General features: G+C 47.8%; 1 pseudogene; it reads left to right on the top strand.

The window, feature by feature from the left end:
• Positions 1-5,461: 5,461 nt before the first annotated feature.
• On the top strand, positions 5,462-6,200 carry LOC125547799 (annotated as a pseudogene).
• The last annotated feature ends 3,530 nt before the right edge of the window (positions 6,201-9,730 follow it).

The following is a 9,730-nucleotide window of genomic DNA, read 5'->3' on the forward strand; positions in this document are numbered from 1 at the left end:
AAGCCATGAAACATAATGACTTAGCTCCTCGCAGTTGAGTTCAGCCTCGGGACAGTAGTAGGTCCTATCTACCAAGCCCTGGACATGTTTGCTTGCACCAAAATAAGCTGACAATACAAATTAGTTGTCAACTATTTTTGAATAAACAATATCAAAGACATAAATATGGTTGAGAAACTTACATAATGGTATAACTGGTGGCGTCTCCACATCGACCCAGATGTCGGTATTACCTTCAATATCATCTTCCGGACGAATATCAAAGGTGATAACCATGTCAGGCTCAAATGCATAAGTCTTGCATAGTGCTCGCCATGTTTTGCATACAAAATAGGTGTAGTCATCTGAATTGTATAATTTTGCGTGGAAAATATAACCATGCTCGGTCTTCAAGTTAACTTTCTTTACCTCCATAGTATGAATGAAACCTATCTTATCCAATACAAATACTCTTGCATGGCAGGGCATACGCTAGTACAATAGTAAAAAAAATAAGTTGAAGCAAATGAAGCAGATGTCAAGCTTTATTACGAAAAAAGACTTGTCATTGTGACTTACTGTATCCACTTCGAAGTTCTCGTCCAGCTTGATGCTGAAACGCCTATCATCATCTAGGAAGATTCCATCGCACAGGCCGTGCTCGTCTTCGCAGTATTTGCAAATACCGAAATCATTTTCGTCATGAGACATTTCCTATGTTCATAGTTAAAACATTAATTGAAAATCGATCGAAGACAACTACCAGGATACGCAACACACAAATCCGGGGCACTCGATATTTCCTACATATTCTGGCACAAGTCATGCCAAAATTCACGGAAAAATCTGGCATGACCTTTGCTAAAATAGGACATATCGAGTGCCTGAAATTTGCTGGAACAGAAATGAATCAACACTCTGGCAAAACATAGGCCACTCGGAGGTGTAACCTGCAAACATGACCGGCCACTTGGATATTGAGCAACACAAGATATACATTTCAAAATATCTTATAGGACTAAAATTAGCATGCATTCAATAAGCAAAAGTAAATCATCTCATGCGTCCGTACATCATCGAATATTATCACTAATACATCCCAAATAGTGTCATACATATAACATCACTAATACAACTAAAACCCTAGCACACGATGGGTATCGACGCGGGCGGTGGACACCCACAGAGAAGGAACCATCACGGGATCATAGCTCTAGTGAGATCCCTGGAGAACCTGCCAGGTATTGGAGAACCTGTGCTCCAACGCAAACAAGTAGCGACAGACGTGCGCGTCCTCCTCACTGACACGGTGACGCACCAGCTCCGCTGAGTCCTCGAGCCTCTGGACCGTCACTGGCCCACGCGACTGCCACCAAAGAAGGTTCGGGTCAACGACAGGCTGGCTCCTCACCAACCTGCGCCCCCCGGTAGGTAGCGCCTCCCAGTACCACCCCGGCGGAGCCCAGTCCCGGACATGGCCCATCTGGTCAAGCAGGTGTCGTCCTCCGCCGACTCGACGACGAGGATGCGGGATAGGCATCGTCCACATCGATGCGAGAAAAAATGCTTTAACTAAAAAAATAGCAACAAGTTCTTACTAACGAGTTCTATTAATTCAATTAGTTCTTACTAAAAATAAACTTACTATAAATAAAAATAAACTAATACCTAATTAGTACCTAGTTCTTACTAACTAATTAGTACCTAGGAAATACTGCCCTAATTACCATATAAGTAATTAACTAACTAGAACTAAAAATAGCCTAGGTTCATAATAACAAGCACTAAATAGCTAGGGTTCATACTAAGCAGAGAAGAGGGATTGGAAGGTGAGAGTGCTTACAGAGGGCGGGGAGAGAGATGGGGTCGGGGGAGACGGCGGCACCGAGGCGCGGTGAGGCGGGGTCGGGGGAGACGGCGGCGAGGCGGAGGCGAGGCGGGGTCGGGGGAGACGGTGGCGAGGCGGGGTCGGGGAAGACGGCGGCGAGGCGGGGTCGGGGAAGACGGCGGCGAGGCGGAGGCGACGAGGAATAGTAGAGGAGAATTGGGGGAGGAAGCAGAGGAGAGGGGGGTAGGTGAAAATAACTTTAATAGTAGCGTGGGGAGGCAAAACGCGCTACTGCTAAAATCCGTAGTAGTAGCGCTGTTCGTAGAAGGGTGCTACTACTATACCTAGCACGTCGGGAACGGTGTGGCAATTATAGTAGTAGCGCATTCTGTTCCTGCCGCACTACTGCTAAGCGGATAACAGCAGCGCCGTTCTAGCAGACGCGCTACTGCTAAGTAGCAGTAGCGCCTCATTTTAACAAGCGCTACTGGTAACATTTTGTGTATAAGGTTTTCCCTAGTAGTGAATGGCTCCTTCGCGAGCATCGGCGATGGTGGCGACGGCCCCTTGTAATGGAGTGACCGCTTTGTCATTATCTCGACCTGACAAACAAAATCTTTGTCCATTAGAGCGGCCTCCTTCAGGAGTCCGGGCCGCTCCTGCAGCGACGCCTACTCCTTCTCGTCATCAGAGGAGATTACGATATCCTCCTTGGTGGAGGAGCTACCCGCCGTGGACACTGACAGGCCTAGAGAGCATGGGTGGCAGCGCCAAGAACCGCTAGAGGAGGAGCTTCCGCCTACTCCGCGTGCCAGCACGGAGCACCACGACGTCAGCATCGCCTGAGCTTGGGTCGAAGAGTGGGATGCAGGGGCTCGGACACGGAGACAGGGAGGGGGTTGTGCTTGGGAAGGGGGTGTGCAACTCTGTGCATTGTTGGCGCATAGTTTAAATATCCGCGTCAAGGCCAGTGCGAAGGGGCGGTCCGCTTCAATGCGGTGCCACGACCTGAGTTGGTTCTTCAGGAACCTGCAATAGCATTGAAACGGCGGCTGCCGAGAGGTCGCGGCGTTCAGCGGCACCCTCCCTCCCTGCGATCACATGACGGCCTCTTGGATGGTGTATCATCGATGGTTTGAGGGACCTGGATTGACGGTTGCGGATGACTGGGTCGGAAAACAGGGAGAAATGCTTGTGTTCGTCGAACCAAATGTGAATGGTGTTCCAAAATGTTGTGCCCTTTTGCTCCATGCAATTGATCGGATCGAGGCTGGTGCCCAACCATGCATCGGACAACAGCTCGTCCTCCTGCTTGTTGAAGCTTTCTCCTCTACCCATCTTCATCGAATCACCCGTTGTATCATCCGAATCATCGTCATCGCTGTCCTCCTCCTCCTCCTCACCCTCATCCTATTGTTGCTTTCCAGCGCGCAAAATGGTGTTGTCATTGTGTGCCCATGCCAGTCTACATGTAAGACAGTTGCGTGCCCGTTTGGGTGTAGGTTTGCTATTACGCGTAGTTGCCAGACTGGGTGGGATCCGAGTCTTCCACTGGTCCGTCCTCATAGCCACATCCTCCTCCTTCGCCTCCGTCATGGATGATGTCAAGCATCTCCCTGTCTGGGCCGTCAGACGCTGGGTCCCCCGCTCTAGGCATTGTAGCAAACATCGTGCAAGCACCCATCTGCTCCCCGCCCGTGTCCGCGCCCGGACAAGTATCAGCGAAGAACACTCGAAGAAGAGTGGCGCCACGTTTACCTCGACCATGTAAGGCACCGTCCCGGCGGCGGTCCCGAGTTGCTTGGACGCGTAGAAGTATGGGGACTTGTAAGGCTCCGTCCACGGCTACGCCTGTACTATTGGCGTGCCTGTCTGGGCACCCTGGCCTTCGCCGCGGCGTCCGCCACGTTTTCCATGACCACCACCCCGGATGCCAGCACCACGACCACCGGCGGCCATCCACTTCTTGAGCTTATCTTCCTTTGCGGCCTTCACTTTGACGCGGCGAGTTTGCTGCGTGGCCGAGCTGATCTTCCGAGCAAGCATGATGCTCGGATCCTCCTGCACCTCCGCCGCCACCTCCATCTCCGATAGGTTCTCCGAAGGTTCCATGCGTCGGTGGCGGAAGGATGTAGAGGGTGGGAGAAAAGGGTGGGAATTGAGTGAAGAGAGTAGGGGATTTTAGGGCGGAAACAGTGTGGGTTGCTACAAAAACATGGCTCCGCCTTCCTTTTGGGTGGGCCAGCGGCGTCAAATTTCATCGTTTCTTATGTCCAGAATTCCGTAAAACCCATCCACGTTTGATTCTGGTTTGCAGGAAAATCATGGTCCGGACAGCCCTACGACCCGATACAGGACCGTGTTGGATTGTTTTCATGGTCCGAACGGTACGGTTCAAAAGTATGTGTACCTGTGATTTGAGAGTCGCCGTTGAAGATGCCCAACGGTGTATATCGATCGAGACTCTGCAATGGTGGCACGTCGAATGGTTCGATGCGCCTGGATCCATCAGTAGTGCTACACCTCTCCAACTTCATCCCTAATGGCTCCACTTGTGGAGCATACAACCAAAGATAGCAGCGGCACGGCGCAACCATATTCCGCTTCAGCGTTGCCGTACAGGATCCAGATGCACCAAAGCCACTTGCATAACAAAATTGATATTTAGGAACGCCGAAGCAAAATACGGTTCGCCGTGTCATACATAATACTCCAAAGACATTTCTTCATATAAACTAAATTAATGATTAAAATATACTAGCTCTTAATATGACATCAATGAACCATAAGCTGGACAAAGTAAGGAAGGTGGTTGATTGCCAGCACTGCACGACCATATGCAACAACAGATTGGTATAGCTAGTTCAGTCGTCGAGCTCACCAAGTTAATGCACCCAACGACTCCACGGTCGATCATTGTGAGAGTACATGGCGTTACTAATCTTCCCTGCACGCACTAATCAAGCATACTCCACCGCTAGGCATGCTTGGTCGATCCATCCGCCGAGCCCAACATCGAACCGTCTCCAAAATTAATTAATACCCCGCAACCGATTCCAACATACAGCAACCACAATTTATGCACTGGCTAACACCAATCAGATTTATCTCTGTGGACGCAATACTTGGCAGCATCATGATACACCGCAAATTTACCTGAAAGATACTGTCTTCATATAATCTAAATCAATACTAGTTAAAATGTAGCTCATGATATGGCAACAATGAATGTTAAACTGTGACAAGGGGACAATGTAAGGCAAGGTAGTTGATCGCCGACAGTGCACGTCCACCTGCGTCATCATATGGTGTAGTTCACTAGTCGAGCTCACCAAATTATTGATCAACAACTCGAGGATCGGTGATTTTGAGAGTACATGTCGCTATTAATCAGCCGTGCACGAAGCCACGAATCAACCACACTCCACTGCAAGAATGCACACATGCATGCCTGGTCCATCCATCAGCTGCCGAATACAACATCCAACCATCTCCAAAACGCATTAATATATCCATCAACCGATTCCAACATCCAACAACAAAAATTTATGTGCTGCCTCCCACTAATCGGATTTATCCATCTGGACACAATAGGTGGTACCATGTTGGTTAGAAGCTCTATTTAAGCCCATGCACCCCTCTACGAAACTCATCACCAGTATAATCACTTAGAAAATCTAGTTATCTCATCTTCTGCAGCTGAGCTCACCACCACTACTATTGCTAGCTAGATCGAGATGGCCCGTGCTGCAGTTGCTCAGCTCGTGCTGGTCGCCCTGATGGCGACAAGCCGACAATGCTCCTCATAGCCACCGACGCGGCCATCTCATGCGGTCAGGTGAACTCCGCCTTGAGCCCCTGCATCTCCTATGCACGAGGCAACGGTGCCAACCCGTCTGCGCCCTGCTGCAGCGGCATCAGGAGACTTGCCGGCGCCGTGCGGAGCACCACTGACAAGAAAACGACGTGCAACTGCATCAAGAGCGCTGCTGGTGGGCTGAACGCTGGCAAGGCCGCCGACATCCCCTCCAAGTGCAGCGTCAGCATCCCATACGCCATCAGCCCTTCCCTCGACTGCTCTACTATTCGCTAATCAACCACTGCCCACCATGGCTGCCGCGTATCGCGCCATCCGACGTTTCTGAGTATGCTTAAGTCACAAATACATATGAATAAACGCTCTGACCTGATCGCCAGCTCTGAATGGTCGGCCACTGTCGTACTATTGTTGCTTTTTTACTTTCACTCCCATTGAGGAGACACGAGACTTTATTGTACGTTGTACACCCTCTGTTTCTTTTTACTCCGTATATAAAATTTGATCAAAGTCAAACTACACAAAGTTTGACCAAATTTATATTAAAAAATATGAACATCTACAATACTAAAACTATATAGTATGAAAATACATTTCTTGGTGCATCTGATAATATTGATTTCATATTGTGAATGTTTATATGTTTTAATATAAAGTTAGTCAAACTCTACAAAGCTTGACTTTGACCAAATCTTATATGCAGACTAAAAAGAAACAGAGGGAGTACACTTCTAGTATGTGGATTGTACTTATAATTATTTTTCCCAGGTACTTTACTCCACATAACAACCGTGAGAGACGATGAAAATAAAGTGAATGCATAGGACCTCTTACGGGTTTTAATTATAAGACATCTCAAATGGCAACCCAGAAATTTTCTCCCGCATCCGTCTGCGGGCAGGGAACGCCATCCAATGCTAGCCATATACAACCAGCCAACAATTCGACCCAACCTCATGAAATTCTATCAAACCGGCTGCATGGCGGGGACAGGGGCTCCACCTTGACATGGCGTCCGATCAGGATGCCGCGGTGGTGCGAGGGCGAGGCCGGCTCCTCACCATGCAATGTCCGATATGGATGCGGCAGTTGTGCCGGGGAGGGGTTGGCTCCTGCTTCATTGAAGTAGCATGGCTTGAGGATGCCGGCTTGGGCTTGACGTGTTGGCGTGGCGGGGACAGCGGATCCACCTTCATGCGCTCCAGCGATGGCGGAGAGGGCCCCATGTATGGAGTGACCGCTCCGTCATTATCTCGATTTGACGTACAACATATCGTCCGTGAGAGCAGCCTCCTTGAGGGGTCGGGGCGGCTACAACGGTGGCTCGTGTGGCTGCGGGGGCGTTGCCTGGTCCTCCTCGTCACCGGAGGAGACGACGATCTCCTACTTGGTGGGGGACCAGCAGCCGTGGATGCTGACGGGCTAGGAGAGTGTGGGTGGCGGCACCAAGACCCGTCGGAGGAGGAGCTTCCGCCTACTACGTCTGCCGGAGTGGAGCACCACTACATTGGAATCACCTGAGCTTGGGGCGAAGAGGGGGGGAGGGGCTTAGGCACAGAGAAGGGGGAGGGGAGGGGCTAGTGCTCAGGGAGGAGGAAAGCGGCTATGTGCGCTACCGACGCATAGTTTAAAGAGTTGCGGCGCAGGCCAGGCGAAGAGGTTGTCCACTTCAATGCGGCACAGCGACCGGAGTTGGTTCCTCGGGAACCTGTGTCGGCATTGAAGCGGCAGCTATGAAGAGGTCACGTCGGTCTGCGCCGCCCTCCCTCCCTCCTGTCACATCATGACATCAATGTCGGCCACTGCATGCTCCAGGTCGGCATGCATGCGGCGCGGTAAGTGATGTCAATTGAAACTTCGTCGGTATTTCCCGAAAGAGGAAGGGTTGATGCAGTATAGCTATGGTAGGTATTTCCCTCAGTTATGAAACCAAGGTATCAATCCAGTAGGAGTACCAATCAACATTATGTAAACAGTATCTTCACACAAAGAACAAAACTTGCCAGCCAACGCGTAAGAGGGGTTGTCAATCCCTCCTAGGTAACGGCGCCAGAAATTGGCAAGTTGACGGGAGAATATTTGTGATAGATTGGATAAATAGCTCTCGATAAATAAAATAAGTAATAAAAAATGCAGCAATATATTTTGGGTCTTTGGAATAATAGATCTGAAAATAAAAGCGAATAAAAATAGATCTCAAAGCAAATATGATGAAGAATAGACCCAAGGGTCGTAGATTTCACTAGTGGTTGCTCTCAAGAAATAGCACACGGTGGGTAAAGAAATTACTGTTGGGCAATTGATAGAAGATTGAATAATTATGATGATATCCAAGGCAATGATCAATATATAGGTATCACATCCAAGATTAGTAGACCGACTCCTGCCTGCATCTACTACTATTACTCCACGCATCGACTGCTATCCAGCATGCATCTAGTGTATTAAATTCATGGAAAAACAGAGTACTGAAATAAGAATGATACATGCGCGTCTTGCTACCCCTTCTGTCACTGGGAACGAATACCTCAAGATTGAACTTATCACAAAGCATCTCTTCCCATGGCAAGAAAAATCGATCTAGTTGGCGTAACTAAACCAAACATTTGAAGAAGAAATACGAGGCTATAAATAATCATGCATATAAGAGATCAAAGAAGACACAAATAATATTCATGGATATAGATCTGATCATAAAGTCAAAGTTCATTGGATCCCAACAAACACACCGCAAAAAGAGTTACATCAGATAGATGTCCAAGAGACCATTGTATTGAGAACCAAAAGACAGAGAACAAGCATCTAGCTACTACCTATGGACCCGTAGGTCTATGGTGGACTATTCTCACATCATCGAAGAGGCACCAATGAGGATGATGAACCCCTCCGTGACGGTTTTAGATTGGATCTCGTGGTTCTGTAACTTGCGGCGGCTGGAATTGTGTTTTGTCGAGTCCCCTAGGGTTTCTGAAGTATTTGGTAATTTATAGGGCGAAGAGGCGGTGCAGGGGGACTACCTGGGGGCAGGCGGCACGCCCCCTGGGCGCGCCTGGGCTCCTGGGCATGCCCTGGTGGGTTGTGCTCCCCACGGGCCTCCCCTCTGGTACTTTCTTGGCACATACAGTGTCTTCAGGTCCAGAAAAAATCTACAAAACTTTCACTGCGTTTGGACTCCATTTGGTACTGATATTCTACTAAGTAAAAAACTAGCAAAAAATAGCAATTGGCACTAGGCACTATGTCAATAGGTTAGTCCCAAAAAATGATATAAAGTTGCTATAAAATGATTGTAAAATATCCAAGAATGATAATATAACACCATGGAACAATCAAAAATTATAGATACATTGGAGACGTATCAGCATCCCCAAGCTTAATTCATGCTCGTCCTCGAGTAGGTAAATGATAAAAACAGAATTTTTGATGTGGAAGGCTACCTAACATGTTCATCACATATTCCTTGTTTTTTAGCATCGACATTTGGGCTTTTATATGGTTCAAAGCAATAGTCTTTTGAAATGAAGATTTCTATACTCAAGCATATCAACAAGCAACCATGTCTTTCAAAATATCAACACTAAACAAAGCTATCCCTAGCCCATCATGCTCAATCATTGATCCATTCATGAAACACACTCGCATATTAGCTACTTCCAATACTCAAGTATGATCATAGTGCTCCCTAGTTGGTGCTTTAGAAGAGAAGATGGAGACTCAAATAAAAATAAAAATTATATAATGTAAATAGATAGGCCCTTCGCAGAGGGAAGTAGAGATTTTTAGAGGTGCCGCGGCTTAAAGCTTAAATTGAGAGATAAAAAATTTTGACAGACATACTTTTCCGGTAAATGAAAACGACCGAGTAATTCCCAACACTTTCCATGCTACATATATCATAGGCGGTTCTCAAACAGAAAATAAAGTTTATTCTTTTTTCCACCATTTTTCCACAATCCATGGCTAGCTCTATCCACGGGTGCCTTCCATACCAACACTTTCAAGGAATTTATTATTTTACGACAGAAAGTAAATTCATTTTTCATTTCTTGGGACTGGGCATCCCTACTACCACCGTACTCTCGTGCAATGTCAAGTGAATAAACACA

The sequence above is a fragment of the Triticum urartu genome, chromosome 3 (assembly GCF_003073215.2).
Source record: "Triticum urartu cultivar G1812 chromosome 3, Tu2.1, whole genome shotgun sequence".
In the NCBI taxonomy this organism is placed as follows: Eukaryota; Viridiplantae; Streptophyta; class Magnoliopsida; order Poales; family Poaceae; genus Triticum; species Triticum urartu.